The sequence below is a fragment of the Mycteria americana genome, chromosome 3 (genome assembly GCF_035582795.1).
Source record: "Mycteria americana isolate JAX WOST 10 ecotype Jacksonville Zoo and Gardens chromosome 3, USCA_MyAme_1.0, whole genome shotgun sequence".
Taxonomy (NCBI): Eukaryota; Metazoa; Chordata; class Aves; order Ciconiiformes; family Ciconiidae; genus Mycteria; species Mycteria americana.
This window is the reverse complement of record NC_134367.1, coordinates 9,077,291-9,093,216: the sequence shown is the minus strand read 5'-3', so window position 1 is coordinate 9,093,216 and position 15,926 is coordinate 9,077,291. Positions and strand designations below refer to the sequence as shown.

Here is a 15,926-nt window from a genome sequence, read left to right as displayed (position 1 = left end):
TGATTTAATAAAGCGGGGTAATATTTCTTTTCAACTACACGCTACTTTTGAAGACAGCTGGGAGACCGGTGACCTTTTCGGCAACACGCTCTCCCCCTGCACGTCCTTGCCGCGGACCGAGGGGGAGCGCTCGGCACACAGCTGCGCGCTCCGGGGACGCGGGCGGAGGCACCGTGCCCGCACCTGCACCCGCCGCGGCGGCGTGGGCCGGGGGAGCGCGGCGGGGCGGCCCCCGCGGGGCCCGGGCGGCGGCGGCGGCGGCAGCGGCGAGGCCGGCGGGGCCGGGGCCGGGGCCGGGGCCGGGGCCGGGGCAGCCTCCCGCGGGGGCGGCCGCGGGGCGTGGCGGCGCGGCGTGCGGGGCGGGGCGGGCCGGGCTCCCCCGCCTCCCGCCGCCGCGGTGATTGGCCCGGCCCGCCCCTCGCCCCGGCGCCCAGGCCGCCTCCCTCCCCGGCTAAAGCGGGCAGTAGGTGAGGGGAAGGCGGCCAGACGGGAGCATGGTCGCGGCTCCGCAGCAGCCTCCGCCGCCGCGCCGCGCCCCCCTGCCCGGCCTCCAGCGCGGCTCCCGGCGCCCGCAGCCGCGCGGGGCTCTGCGTTAGCGGAGGAGGCTGCAATGCACAAGCCGCCGCCGCCGCCTCCCGCCGCCGCGCATCCTCCCGCCGCCTGAGGACGCGGCCGCGCACCCGCGCTGCCGGCCCAGGGCCGCCTGCGCCCCCGCGGAGGGAGGTAAGCGGCGCGGCGGCTGCGCGCCCGCGGAGCTCCCCGCCGCCGCCAGCCGTGCCGGGCATCGCCGAGCTGGCGGCTGCCCTGCGCCTGCGCTCGCTGCCCGCATTAAAAACTTCCTGCGTGCCTCCTGCTGCCGGGGGGTGCTGTGCGCCGAGCCAGCGGCGGGTAATACTGTTGTTGTCAGGATGATTTGCTCTTTTTCCAGGATTTTTTTTTTTTTCATGTTGGCGTGGAGGTCCCCGCCCCCGCCGCGCACCCACAACTTCAGGCGCTCGCTCCGCGCCGCGGCGGGGAGCGGGGTCGGCCGCGCACCCCCCCTCCCTCAGCCCCGGGGGCCGGCGGTGTCCCCGCGGAGCCCCACGCCTCCCGGGGGCGGCTGTCCGGGAGGATCCCCCCTTCTCATCCTCGGGCCCGCACCCGAAACTGCCGGGGAATGGATCGGCGCGCACCCCGGCAGGCAGCCTGCCTGCCTCCCTCTCTCCCTTCCCAAATGCCTCTGCCAGCCCCGCCGTCTCCCTGTGCCTGGAATACATTTCCACCCCCACCCCCCCCCTTTTCCTCCCCCTCCCCACGCGTGATGTGTACGAGGAACTTCTCGGCACAATATTGTTTAAATATATATATTTTTAAAAAACACTTCGTACGCGTTTCCCACGCCGTGCCTTGCCACGCCGTATGGCATCCCTCGCCGGTGTGAGGTTTTGTTTGGCTGCTTGCTGGGGTTTTGTACTGATGCTTTTTTTTTTTTTTGGGGGGGGGGGGGGGGGATGTTTTCTTTTAACTTATCTTTGAGCCGAAGTGCTGTCTGGTGCCGGTAGGAGCACAGAGGCGCATCCCCTGGGTACCTGTTTTTGGAAGGTCTCGCTTAGGATGGGAGGGAAAAGCTACTTTTTTTTTTTTTTTTGACATTGAGTGGCTGTGACTAGCTGTCCTTGTCGTGTGAGGCTGCAGGTCTGTGGTCCCCGGGATTTTGGGTTCAGATTCCTTTGCCTCCCCGGCGGGTGGAGAAGGGTCTGGAGGAAGGGAGTTCTGGGGATGGATGGTGGTGTTTCTTATACACTTCATAAATAGTGTGTGCTCGTAGTCTCTGAGATTATTTTATTTTCTTTCCCCTTCTGGCTTCATTTATTGAACCAAAAATATTCCTAGAATGCTGGAGATGGATTTATCTTCCCCATCACCACCAAAAATTATGGAGCCCTGGTCATGTAGTTGTTTGCTTATCTTTTGTTTATTGTATGTGAAAACTGTTTAGAAAAAAATACAGTGTTCTGGTAACTAGATTAAGGGGGATTTAATCACTTTTCCATCAATGAAGGAAAAAGACATGCATGTTTGCTGCAGGCTTGCTATTTGTTTTAATGGAAGATTATATAGAGCATATTCCTGATAAATGAAGAAACTTTCTTTTTCCTGATATTCTTTAAACCAACTGAGCAAGTATGTGTCTGTGTACATGTAGGCACGTGTGAGTCTCTTGCACTGATTTAAACACATTTATCGGGCTATCCTTTTGAGGTACTTAAACCAAACTACTGTAGCTTTAAGGTGACTGCAGATAACAGTATTACTGTCTCTTATAATTAGCAATCTGCTGAAACTTTAAATCCTTCTTGATAGATATGATGATCTGTGTGAGAAGGAATAGTATTCTAGCAAGCTTTATTCTTTTTATTATTTTTTTGCCTCCAAAACAAAGCAACAGTGTGTCTGTCTCTTATTATTGTTGTATTCTGGTTTAAACTGCTAATGGCTTTATTTTTTTTTTTTTTCCCATGTGGAGAAAAATAAAGTACAGCCATATTTTACACTGACATTTATCTGTGTCAAACTTTAGTTATGCTCAGGAGGTTGTTTAATCTTCTCTGAATAATGTACAGGGTTTTTGGCTTTTTTTTTTTTGTTCTTATAACCTGTCCTCACTGTGTGTATTTATGGAAGTTGTCTTCAATTTAAGATGAAATATGGGAGCTATGCAAATAATTTAGTGACCCATCCAGAATAAGACTTAGCCAGCATATGTAATCTATGTCTTTCATTGCCTACTTTCATATAGATATCTTTTCCCGTAACATGTATTTTGATATTTCTTAATAGAAACTGATTAATGCATATGGTATTTTAATTGAAAAATAAAGTTTGGGGTTTGAGTTACGACCTCTTCTAAAATATGAGAGTATCATTGTGATTTATTTAAAAGTCGAAAAACATCCAGTCATACCAAGTAGTTGTCTTGCAAGTAATGACCAGTAACACTTAATTTGGATGAATTTTTGTTCATGTTCATTTAGCTTCCTGTAGAGGGTCTTAAATGAACTCTGAAATACATACTGGGTTCTCGGTCTCAAAAACTGCCTGACTTTCCTGTATTTGTTGTCTCTGGTAGCTTATGAAATGCGTGCACAGTGTGTCAACCTTTCCCATAACAACAAAACCTATGAGCAAATGTTCAGTGTGAATTATATTACTGAAATAAAATATTCTATAGTTGTCATGGTTACAAATAGAGGCAGGGTTACTGGTTTTCCTCTGCATGCTGGGGAGGGGGAATCTAGTTTTGTCACTTTTTAATTACACTTCTAATGAGTGATGGTCATACTTCAAGTACCCAATGTATTAAATATACAGCATAGTGAATAAGATTTTGTTGAAGTCTTACTGAAATGAAACAAAAAGTGGTGGTGTGCTGGAACAAACCTGTTCTTGTTCACTTGTTTTTTTCGAAGCAGAAATCTTGAGGGAAGGAAGTAATCACCTCTGTTTTGTCTCTTCTTCTAGATTAGCGTGCTGCTAGGGTTTCTGCTCTTATTCTTCAAACAATAATAAAAAGTATATAGTGTGTATGTTGACGGGAAATCCTCTCAGTGAAGGGAGAGGAAGACACAGATCTAGAAATGATATGATTTTTGGGTTTACTGTGCACCGTATCTGGCGCTAGCACTTTTAGTGCCTGTTTGTGAGGAGAATTCATTATCCCCAGGTTTGCCGCCCTCATCTCGCCAGCAATATTGCTTCGCTCCCATGCGTCCTTCTCCCAGGTTGCGAGCCGTTGTTTCCATTGGAGTCACTCCAGTTCGGCACTGTGCTAATGGCCACCAGAATCGGGGCCTTAACTAATTGCAGTCGTTGGCGCTCATCCCAAATACTGTTTCTCTGCTTCTCTCTGCTCATCTGCAATTTAGTCTTGTCCATGCCTACTTGCTTTCCTGACCTTTTAATTTAGTTCTGAAAAAATCTATGGGCCCAGTTCTTCTGAAGCACAGAAAAAAAATCAAGGGGGGGGAAATGTTATTTTTTTTAATTTTTTTTTTCCTCCCCTTCTTCTGTATGTAGGGCCTCTGTGTGCTGTGGTGGAAACTTACATACAGCTGTAGGGGGAAAAAGTACCCCTAGATCCATAAACGGAGAGAGAAATCGCAGTCTGTCTGTCTTGTTTAACCCCCGTCTCTTCCATTATATCCCTGTTGTGGGATTTCTTTTTTTTTTTTTTAATCTTAAAAGTGATCCGGAGGGTTTGTTGCTGCGCTTTAAGTTTTGGAGTCTCTTTAATATTTTTGTTAATTATTTTAGCATCTTTTCTTTAACTGTAGGTTGAGCATAGCATTGCAAAGGCTGTTGCAGTGACTTGTCCACTAACGCCACCGATCCACTTGGATTTGCTGCTGTAGGCTATGGAGCCAGGGAGCCCAGACACCTGAAGACCTGATCCTGAAGCTGCTCTGTTTGCAGAGCATCAACTTCATAGTGCGCCGCAGAGGTCTACATCGTTTTCAGATCATTAATTCTTTGTGCCGTAATCGAGGCTCTTAGCTAGCTAAAATCTCAGCATGGGTTAGCGACTTATTTGGTCCTTCAGCTTTTTTTTTTTTCCCTCCAGATCTTCCATTTTGCAATATTTGGCCTCGCAGTGTGCTGATTCAGTAACCTTAATATGACACAGTATCATTAGATTCTGTGATTTGTTTGTGTATCTAATCACTTTCTTAATGTACTCATCTCTCCACAGATGAAATACTGTATAAATACCTATATCCTAAAGCCCATAAACATACAAATTAGATAACGTTGCCTTGACGTGGGTACTTGAAATTATTGTATTAACCCTTTGTCCCATTTTTTTAAATTTCTGTTCTGGTTTTGTTAGCTTACCCTGTGTGGGGAAGAGTTTTAGCATCCCTCTATGCAGTTAAATCTTTTATAAAGTTACTTGTAGGAAGATGGAGCTCCTATGCAAAGGCTGAAGACTGTCTTCTCGAAGTAACCTGCCAACAGCAACTCCGAGTGTGAGGCTGTATGAAGCATCAGCAGCTTTGACATGCTTCTGTCACTTCTATGTTTCCTTTGTTACCAGAAGTACAAAGAACTCTTCCTCAGCTATAAAGAAAAAGATTAAAAGGAAATAGATTAGAAATCTCTTATGGGAACGCCTTTCTGTCAGATTTTTAAAAGTCTACACGCTTCACGAGTTGTGAATATGTGCTGCTTACCTGTTACGGTTAAAGCAGAACTGAGCAGACCTGGTACAAGAGACGCCCCGAGAAGCCTTCCTGGTGCTGTCCTCATGCAGCCCCTTGCCTCTGTGCTGTCTTGACCATCTGATAAATGACAGTAACTGAATTCCCAGTCACACTCTTCCATAAACAATTTTATGTTGTGGATTAGAATATTTGGAAGATGGGACTGTTTTCCTTAATTTTTATGTGCTGCTTTTCTCATTAGTGATGCTTAGGTCTAGGTTCTCAAATATCCTCAACTTGGATTTTTTGGTATAATTGGCATTAACGTCAGAAAAACACATAGTTTTTTGTAGCCTTAAACTTCAGGTAGCTTGTAGTGCTGGCTTGCAATAGTAGGACTGATTCACTGAAGCAGCCTGCTCGAACTACAGACAAAACCAGACTTTTTAAATTAATTCAGCATTCCCTTTGCAGTGTTTTGTGGTTTTGTTTTTTTTAATTTTGTGCCATCCATTACAATATGTTATGTGACATGTGACATTAAATGCTAGGACTTCTGTTTAGGTTTGGTTAGGCTTACTGGAAGACACAAATGTACGGTTCTTGGATTTGTCTCCAGTTCTAGGACTAAACTCTGCATAAATACGGGTAAAACACAATTTGTTTGAGAAAACCAGATTCTTTCTAGGGGCATGTTCCGGAACTCATTCAGTGCAGCAGTTCATAAGAAAATCTGCCACTGATACCGTTCTTCTGCAATATTGCTATTAACTAAAAATTTAGGCGTGCATGCGGTAGGAGTGTTTTTGGACTTTCAACGTAGTTGAGAGATACTGTGAAGAATCTCTCAAGTTCATATAGAGGTATTTGAGGCAATGGGGTCGTGTAGGAGGTCTCAAACTCAAGATGGGCCTAATTTGTTGAGCTGGACTTTATTCATACATCTCTTGATATTTTTGAACCTTGAGAGAGACACTCATTATCAGTCTTCACTCTCTTTTTTTTTTTCTTTCAAAAATAACAACAACAACAAACCAAAAAGTCCACCCCATAACCGTGACCCGCATAACAATGCGGACAGTAGCAATCCTGGATTTAAAGTGTGATTTAAGAGCTTTTGCTTCAGACACTTCTTGAAGTCCATGCTGATGAGTAATTAATATTTAAATCAGATAATTCAGCTCTGCGATATGCTTTGTCAGACCTTATTTTAGGGTTTTGGTTTTTGGTCCGCGAGTGCGATGCTGGTGGATTTGCAGATCGCAGCATGCTGTAACTGCTCAAATAAAACTTTTTCTTTTCAGTCTGAGGCTTAAGCATGCTGTTGCCTTTAATTAGAGGGAGAAGAATTTAAATGCCATTCATTTTTTCCAGCCACAGGTAAACCACAGATCAAAAGAAGAGAGGTGAAAGAGTTCAGGAAGTTCATTGTAATAATCACATGATATAGAGTAACTTTAAAGTGGATGCAGCTGTGTTTACCTGTGCTTTGAAATATATATCTGTTGCAAATTTTGGTTGACTTGTGGCTTCTTGAACACCTGAATTCGTTAAATGATCCCTAACATATTGTATACTTCAAAAAACTTCATTTTTAACTTTCTCTTGATTTTTATTGTCTCTTGCTTGCCAAGAGTGGGAAAAAATGCCAAATTGGAACACTTCATATTACAAAATGTTGTCGGATATATAAATGTCTGGAAAATGCTTTTGAAGCTATATGAAATGCTACAGAATAACTAAACTTAAGCAACATCTTTTTGAGCTTACTCCTTACCCCTTCATAAAGTTTGGGAAGGAATGTGTGTGGGGGAGAAGTTGCTAATTCTGCATGCAATTTCGAAAGTTTTGGAATGAGGGGAAGAGCATAAAAATACGTGGGTATGCAAAATGTGTGAACTAATTCAACTGCATCAACCTATACACTATGAAACAGCTCCTGTCAAGGAGGTATAGGACAGTGCCTATATTCTTAAGTATATCCTTAATATATCTGTAGTGGGATGGGTCAGCAGAGCTGTTGAGCATGATGCTATTGTTCCTTGGAGTATCGGGGCTAGGAACTCTGGCAATGCAAGTTGGTTCTTCTGGTTTGGATTTTTTTCTTCTGCCTTTTATTGAATGGCTTATTTTAGTAAAATGTGTTGGAGGCTATACAGGATATCTCAGAAGGACTCTGAATGACAGAAGGAAAAGGATAGAAGAAACGCTTTTCTCTAAAATTGTACAGGTGGTGGTAGTCCCTGGAATAGGAAGAAATTTCTGGAAGGTAGGAATAAGTGGCTTCTTGATTATATGACACTGGCTATATTTTAAGGGTTCTATTTAAGAAATGGGAGACTCTTATAAATCATAATTGCTTCAAAAATGCAACTTTTTTTCTTCCTCATCTTCCCTTCTCGCTTGGGGATAGGAGTAGATGCAACAAAGCTTATCCAGATGTTCTCCATCATAACTGGACTGCTCTGCTTCCCCCCAAACACTGATTTGTCATGTCCTGTCCCCCTGTCCCGTGTGTCGTCATGTCCCCCCCCCCCCCCCCCCCATTTCACAGTTCACAAACATCTTGATCATCTTGATATATTACATCTGAAAAGCCTAGATACTACCACGGACACTCTGTAGTCTATCCTATTTGAAGCAGAGAAATACCAGATACAGTAAAGATATTGTGTGGTAAGAGGTTATGAAAGATGCTGTACTTCGCTTTGTTAGGAGAAGGGTGAAAAAATTGTGTGGCTAACACTTCCAGGTCATCTCTGACAGATTTGCTAATACAATGCAAGGCAAAATGTTAAATATACTGTACTGCCCTCTTTATTATGCTATTTTTTGGCTGATCATATGAGCAAAGTATGTTATTTAAACAAAACTCACTGTTCTGAGTGTGTTTTCCCTTCCTTTTCTCCCCTTCATTATTTCACATTTCTAAACATTGAGCATACCAATCAATATTCCATTAAGAGGAGAACTAACCTGGGAGAAGCTTGCATGTATTTGCATGTAGTAGTTTATTTCTTGGTCTGTGGCTTTGTGTTGCATTTCCCTCATGTAATCTTTTTCTTTTTTTAAAGAACACTCCAAATATTTGTGCAATTACTTCTAATAGCGAGGTTTGCCATGCCCCATCTTAATTCTGTCAGTATGAATTGCTGGTACAGCCTTCTGCAATGCCCTGCTTGCGGGCAACATCAGTCAAATGTTTGTAGTTACTTTTTTGCTTCTGTTTTACAATAGCTGGACATCAAGGTACTAGGCTTCAGATCAAATGTTGCTCTTGGTTACACACACGTAGTTAACAGAAATCAATGTTGCATAGACATAAATGAAAGTTGGATTTGATCTTTTGTGAGTTAACTCTTATCTCATTTACCCTGATGCTAGTCTGGATTTTCTGCAGGCTGGATTGAATGCCCAATCTCAAATTCAGAAGTCGTGAGACTTTGGCTGTCTGTGCCAACATTTTATTCCTTATTTGCTCTCTACAAGTCTGAAAGTAAAAACCACCCTCTTGCTTTCTGAAGTCTAAGCCTTGAGACTGCAAACAAATGTAACGAGATTTGATTCAAAGCTGCCTATAGCGTGGGACATGGCTGTGTGGGACCTTCTGGGGAACCTCTCAGTTGATCTTGATGTGTGAATTGTCACAAGAGCTGCTGAACTGTGGACCAAATCCTGATCTAGTTAACACCTGTGGAGCTGACATGTTCCGATATGTATCTGATGTTGCGCAGTGTTTTTGTACCCTGAGGAACAAATCACTTGTGAAATTCAACTGTGAAGGTCTTAAGGTCAAAGAAAGAGTCTGCAAATCTCAGTAGATGACAGCAGCTGCGAAAGAGGGGGGTGGACGGCTGAAGGGTAGGCATATTTCCTGGTCTTCGGTTTGTGTGGTTCAGGTGCTTCAATACCTTTTTTCTTCTTTCCCCTTACGGTTCTGTGTTATATAAAATGGGCCAAATTTGTCCTTGGCCCAAATCTGCTGAGTTAAATTAAGTTACATTTGGTACCTTGAAAATCTTAGATAAATGTTCTGCCTGTTCTTTAAGATTATCAAATCCCCAAAGTAAAGCCCATTTTCTAGTACATTTTTCTTTTTGGAAGAAAAGTGTGTAATTTTATGATTAAACTTCTGGGCAGTTCTGGTTCTGCAACATCACAACCTTCTATCTCTGAACTAAATGGCAATGGGAAGTTGTGGCTGATATTTGAGTTGTTATTTATAGGAGGAAAAAATAGAGCATAGAAATGGTATAGGCAGTAAGGCAACAAAAAGGTTTGCCTGGAGTCTATAAAACGCAGGGCTGACTTTAAAAGTGGTACTCAGATACAGAAATGGAGCTAAAGACAAAGAGGAGAATTGTGGTTCACTTGCTGCAATAACACTCTTCATTTTGGTTGGTTTGTTTTTCCTCTGTCTCAGCTAGAAATTTTGAAAGCCCACTTGTGTGTGTGGGGAGAGGGGGGGATGCTCTTGTTAAAAGAGGAATTGCAGCGACTTTTCTTTAAACTCTCCGTTTCAATATCACACTTGAACAGTTCACAGCAGCATCCTTCAAGCCTTCTAAAAAACTGTTCTTAGACAAATTTTGTGGTTGCAACAGCTAAGTTAATGCAATACTTCAATTCAAGAATAATACAAGTAAAACAAAAAAACCCACCAAACCCAAAACCCTGTGCTGGGCTGGCTTTATTCAGAGAAGTTCATGCAGCTGCAGTGCTCTGATGGCAAAGTTAAGGTGGTCTGGGCTGGAGATCAAGAATGATTCCCAGTTGGGTCAGGTTGAGAAGCTTAAACTGTAATTTATGATGGAAATGCAGGTGCAGCTTGAGCCCAGGCATCTACAGCTTGAGGTGATGGTTAATCAGGGCATTAGTTACTCTTCATCTGGAGAAGCCAGTAGGCTGGTTAGACTTTTGCTGCATGTAATCTGAGTGGAAGTCCTGGTTAACTATTTCCTTCCTCCTATTTTCAGGCCATGCTGTTTATCATGCAGTTTTTCATCTTTAGCAAAACACGAACAGGCTCAGATTTCCTCAAGGTACTTCCTAAAATGACATTGCATATGCAGCAGATTATAAGCCTTCCCCTGTCTAAATATTACCTTGTAAAATTAGAACATATCAGTTCTCATTTTTGAGTAGACCTGTAACCTCTTGAATTTTATTATAGCCATTTCCAAGTCTGCTTAAGAGGATTGGTTTTACCCTAAAAAAAGTACAAAACCCTTATTTTTATATGTAAAGATTGTAAATGTAACAACAATCACAGCTGTACAGTCTTGGGCCATCTTCTTGATTAGAAAATTGAAAGATATGAAAAAAGGTGTGTTTTCTCCTCTGTTGTCAGGCATGGTAGCATGCATTTTGTTTTAATATATTATAAATATTTATATATAAATTTGTTTTAAGGGGCCAGAAAGGGGGGGGGCGGAATAGTGTAACCTTCACCTCTTAATTGCTACTCTAACAGCAAAGCTTCTTTTGAGAAAAGACTAACCATCAGGATAAGATCCAAGGAATGTCAGTACTAATCTTACCTAGATAATCTGTTCTTTTTAATTTTAGGCAAAAATTCAGGAGCACGGGCATTGTGTGTATAACTATTACAGGCACAAATACACTATTGAATCTTGGCTTGCTATATTACATGCACAAATAGACCATTTAATCTTGGCTTGCTGTATCTAGTAAGAGAAATATGTTTCACTGTAGCTGCAATCAACATAATTGTCTAGAGATGCTTGCGAGAACGATGATCGTGACGTGGTGATAGAGCTTACACAGTACAACAGCAAGTGACAGCACTGCTCTGTGAAATCCTTAGCCTCTGTCTTCAGAGAAAATTGTAAATGTAACTCTGAATCTGAGTGGGCTGTTGGCAAAGAGGAATAAATGGGGGATCTTTGAATCTTAAATTAAAAGTTTCTGATCTTTGAGCTAAACCCCATCTGTTAGCCAAGCCCAGAGCAGGCTTACCAATTGGTATGTGACCTGGCTGCCACTAGAGAGGGACGGAGCTCTATACAGAGCAGGGGTGCTTTACTTTATATAAAGGGCAGATTTCAAATAAATGAGGGGGGTTTGACAGTTTTGTTTTTCTTTCTGAGAGTAGAAAAGGAGGAGGTGAATGTTAAATCATACCATTGTTCACACCCAAGAACAACTTCACAAGCAAAGTTTTGTTGCCCAGAAACATCTTTAAAAAGACAGAAATGCTTCACATTCCATGATATAGATCAAACTCGCAAATATTCTTAGCATAAAGCAACAATTAACTGCAAATTGTACTGTGGAAGCTGGAAAGAAATTTCTAAGCATTGGGGTGAACAGAGAAAGTGCCATATCCCGTATGAAATGGAAGCACAAAGGCTTCCTAAGGAACTCGGGGAAAGCAGTGGAGCTCTTCCTTTTTCCTTCATGTGATGCAAGGGTTTTATGCTGCTTATCCTTATGTAGCTGTGACTCTGAAGCTTCTCTGTTGAAAGGGAAAAAAAAAAATCCCTAGAAACTCTGTGGGGTCAGCTTCAATTCTGTGTGTAACTGCAGCTTCTTTCGGCCACGTTGGGGTCAGGCTTGCGTAGTCCAGTCTGCCTGGCAGCTCTCCTTTTCCAGTTTGGCTGTGGTGTCAAAGCAGTCTATTTTACATATATACATATTCTCAAAGTAGCTGCATATGCACTCTGCCCCCAGGTTGCTGAATTACCTCTTCTATCGCTGTATCTTAAGCCTTCAGATTAGATTTATCTCATTTCAGGTTAATGAAAGCACCACCCACAATTATTGAGCATCTTAAGGAGATGAAACACAGCCTGTTAACTTCAGTTTATTTTTGAGGGATTTTTCCATCCTTGCCTTTTCTCTTTAGGCAGTAAACTCTTCTGGGACAAGGGCTGTTATTTTTCCCCTGTACAATTAGAACCTCCTTCCTAGCTGTGCCTTGTGCTCTAACAGGACAAAAATGATTCATAAGCTCTGAAAATGCTGCTCTTCTCTACTCCTCCTTTCTCCATTTTAGTCTACAAAGATTCTGTTATGCTGAGGCAAAGCAAAACTTAATGCCACTTTCCTTTTCTGTTTCTCTTAGTTAGTTATTTTTAAGGAGGAAGAAGTATCCTAAAGAGGTAAAATGAACATTAAAATAATTTTAGGAATCATGGAATGCTTTAATAGGATTTTTTTTTTTATAACTTCTAGCTCATATTCTGTTGCAGGGATACTGAGCAGTACAACATGGGCTCACTAGTCAGGGGTGTATCTGTTTCTTCTGGAAGGCAAGTATGTGCTTTGTCTCACTCCTTTAAAAATAGTAATCCCAAGACTATATTGAAGGCTCTGAAGTATTTAGGAGGTGGTGGTTGCTGTAGAGGTCCCCAGTCACGCCCACCAGAGGGCATTTGATCACCAATTTCTTGGGGAGAAAGTTTTTTCTTAAGTCATGGATAAAGTAGTAAATATTGGATGGAGAAGCAGTCTATGAAACATTGTACAGATAGCTTTTTTGTTTATATATAAATACATATGCTTATTTCCTGGCTGTATTTATATGTAAATAAGTAATGATGTCAGCTGAAATGGTTGGGTTTCCCCTCTGCTTCCTAAATACTTTCTAATTTTACTTAGGGATAATCTGGAGAAAAAGGAATTCTTCAAAGCTCTCCCACAGCTGCTCTAGCCATCGGTTACCAGGAGACTGGCCTCCCTACCAAACAAGCGCAGCAGATACTCTGGATGATTGCGGTGTACCTCTACTCCCCTCCTTGTAGGGCACTCGGAAGCAGAGGCTGCTGTTCAGGAGCCCTACTCATTTAGGAGGCTGGAATTTGCAAATATACTTAATCGTGAAGCCCCTGAATCTTAAGGAAACACTTGGCAGCCAGGGAAGCGTACATCTGCCAGATGGACCTGACGTCTTGCATTTGGCAGCAGTAAATGCTAAGGCATGATATGCAAAATCTAAGAATGACAGCTAGGAAATGAATTTTTATTTTAAAAACTGTATTTTGGGTTTGTTTTGGTTTTTCTTTTCTCCCATCCATCTTCCATTATGAAATAAAGCCTCTGCAGGAAGGAAAAAAAATCCATTTCTGCAAATACCTTCCCTCGCTCCTTTTTGGGTTGCTTCCTTGTAAAGTTGACATCTGTGCTGAAGGTTGGGCTGCCCCAGTTTGGATGTGTGACCTTTGTCAGCCTGGTACAGCACACATAATGTGATTAATTCCCTTTGGTTCCCTGTGGACAAATATATTCATTCCCCCAGAGCCCCCATGGCTTGTTTGCAGCCTCAGCAGAGGCCTGGGGTCATATGAGACCAAACTGCAAACCTGGGCAGGGTTCTGAACAGCCTGTGCTGTGACATGTAGGGAGGGCAGCGGTAAAAACCTTCCTCCCGATGCAGGACCCTCTCTGCACGTATGTGGGGGACACAGCGAATGATTTGAGTAGAGACTTGGATACCCATCGTAAATGCAGCACTGGGACCTGTGGTTAGGACCCCATGTTGTGTTTGTGGCCATCTGGATAAAGAAGGGAATTATTCAGAGCATGTCTGTTGCTTGTCAAAAGTAGCTGATGTCATGAGAATGGATAATGATGAAATGTAGATTTGTTTTTTCTTTCTCCTGTTCTCTAAACTGTTCAGGTCAAAAGGCTGCACCTTGCTAGGGCAAAGCAAGCACAGATCTACGGACATCCCACCACCCCACCCTGAATGAAGTGCACACAGAGGCTTTGATTTCTTTGAGGATCAGGCCCTAATCCGGAGAGGTTAGGGTGATCTGGTTTAGGATGAAGGGAAGCAAAGATACAAGCCAACAGCACAGTTCTCCGGAGCACAGCATCCAGGGAGATCCTTGCAGTGAGGATGGATGGGTCTTTCTTGTGTGGTGTTAGTGGGGAGGCAGAAGGTGCTGTGGCCTCCCTTTATTCCCGGCAACTTCCCCTCCATGGGTAAACAGGAGTGGGAGCAGCGCTGTGGTCTGAACAGCTCTTCCTTCTCCCCAAAATAAGGTTAAGACCCTCAACAAATGGTGGTTGGGGAATTGTGTGGAAACAATTGCTCATGCCTTAAAAAATGTTTGCGATGAAAAAGTGAGGTGGAGAATTAATCAAGACTAGCTCCTGCCTGATCAGCGGCAGGCAGTCTCCTAGTAAAATGCCTGAATGTTTTTCAGCCTCTTTATTCAGATGATAGATCCTTTAGCCAGGAATTTTTTTTTCCAGTGGTGTTAGTGTCTGTGCAAATAAACAACTTAAAAGAATTTTATTAATCCTCTAGGACTGAGACTTTGAATAACATTTTTTAGTTAGATAGACTTGCTTTCCAGAACTGTCCTGATGATTTGATAAGACCTATGTCTTTGCCACCTTGTCATCTCTGAGCTTAGTAGCTTAATACCTACAAGGGTTGTAAAAGATATCTTGTGCTTAAGCTTTGAGGGAGTTGGGTTTTTTCTTTATTTGTATTTGAGGGCTCAACTGTAAACTAGCATTAAAAGGAGTTTGGATCTGATCCTGTGGTTTTTTTTTTCCTGTGCTTTTAATTTTGCCTGTGGTGATGAGCTGGACTAAGTATAAAATTGGGGACGCAACTGTAGAGACTCAAGTGAGCCAGTGGTGTTTGTAGTGGGTGAGTTAGTCTAAGAACTTTGTTAGGATAAAAAAAAAAACCCAAGCCCTGTTAGGATGAAAAAAAAAGTAGATGGCAGCACTAAGCTGTTCTGAGGGAGAGAGGATTTGAAGGTGAGAAGGATGAAAAAGCCTGTTAAATCTGCAATTATTGCAACAGTGCAAAGCTCCCGCAACACTATAGTAACTCATATTAGCAGAAGAACCTTGCAATCTGGTTTCCCTGCTGTTACACTGGGAATAGATACTACTACTTCCTCTCCTTTCATTAGCAAGGACCATATGAGGTCTCAGTGTAATTCTGAGCTAAAACAAGCTCATATCTAGGTTTCCTACAGAGTGACTTAAGGATTTGACCTGGCTGCTGTTTGTATCTTGATGCTAACTTATTAGCACTATTGCTATTGTATCAGAAACAATTCCTTCCAAAGTATATGCAAAAACATACTTAATTTCGATATATTTTCATTTTGGCGTATAGGTCTGTGGCAAAGTTCTGGGAATTATTTGCTTGGTTAGGAGGACTGCGTAGCCAACAGCGTTTTTTGACAGAAGCCCGTACCAGACTGAAGTGTTATAAAAATGCTGATTATCCAGTATTTGAATTAGTATTTTGACATACTTCAGCAGAAGGCTTTCATATTGAAAAGAACTACTTGTCACCTTTTGCTAACTTTGCTGTTTGTTGTAACTTTCCTCAGTCTGGGTTGAACACTGATTTAAGGCACCTCTAGAGGGAGGGAAAGAAATGGTTGCATTGGAGCCAGGTGACCGCCTTGCTTGAAAAATATTTTTGAGCAGAGAAAGGCTGTCTTTTGTTTTTGTGAACTCCAAAATAAAGCAAGGAAAAAGTTCACTGTTTTGTTATTGTTCTTGTGCTTCGAGGCAGCCTGCCCACCAATATTCAGAGGAGTTGGCAGCATGTGCCTAGGGGAGGGGAAGAAACTTGGATACCTTCAGGACATCCAGCTTTGAACAGAACAGAGGAAAATCCATGTGGTTTAATTTTGACATAAGCACAAAGACAGCTGTTTACAACTTTTTGTCTGCCCGGTGCTCTCCTTAAGGAGCAGGAGAACCCACTGACAGTGCAGAACGTGAGCTTCCCCCAGAGTGGGT

General features: G+C 42.9%; 1 protein-coding gene across 6 annotated transcripts in view; it reads left to right on the top strand.

Moving 5' to 3' along the window:
* Positions 1-453: 453 nt before the first annotated feature.
* KLHL29 (kelch like family member 29) overlaps positions 454-15,926 on the top strand; it is a 409,537-nt gene continuing 394,064 nt past the window's right edge. For 5 of the 6 annotated variants that reach the window (XM_075497845.1, XM_075497842.1, XM_075497840.1 and 2 more), the window contains exon 1: positions 454-723. The gene's annotated coding sequence lies outside the window, so the exon portion shown is untranslated. The remainder of the gene's footprint in view (positions 724-15,926) is intronic. The other variant, XM_075497841.1, reaches the window with a different exon arrangement.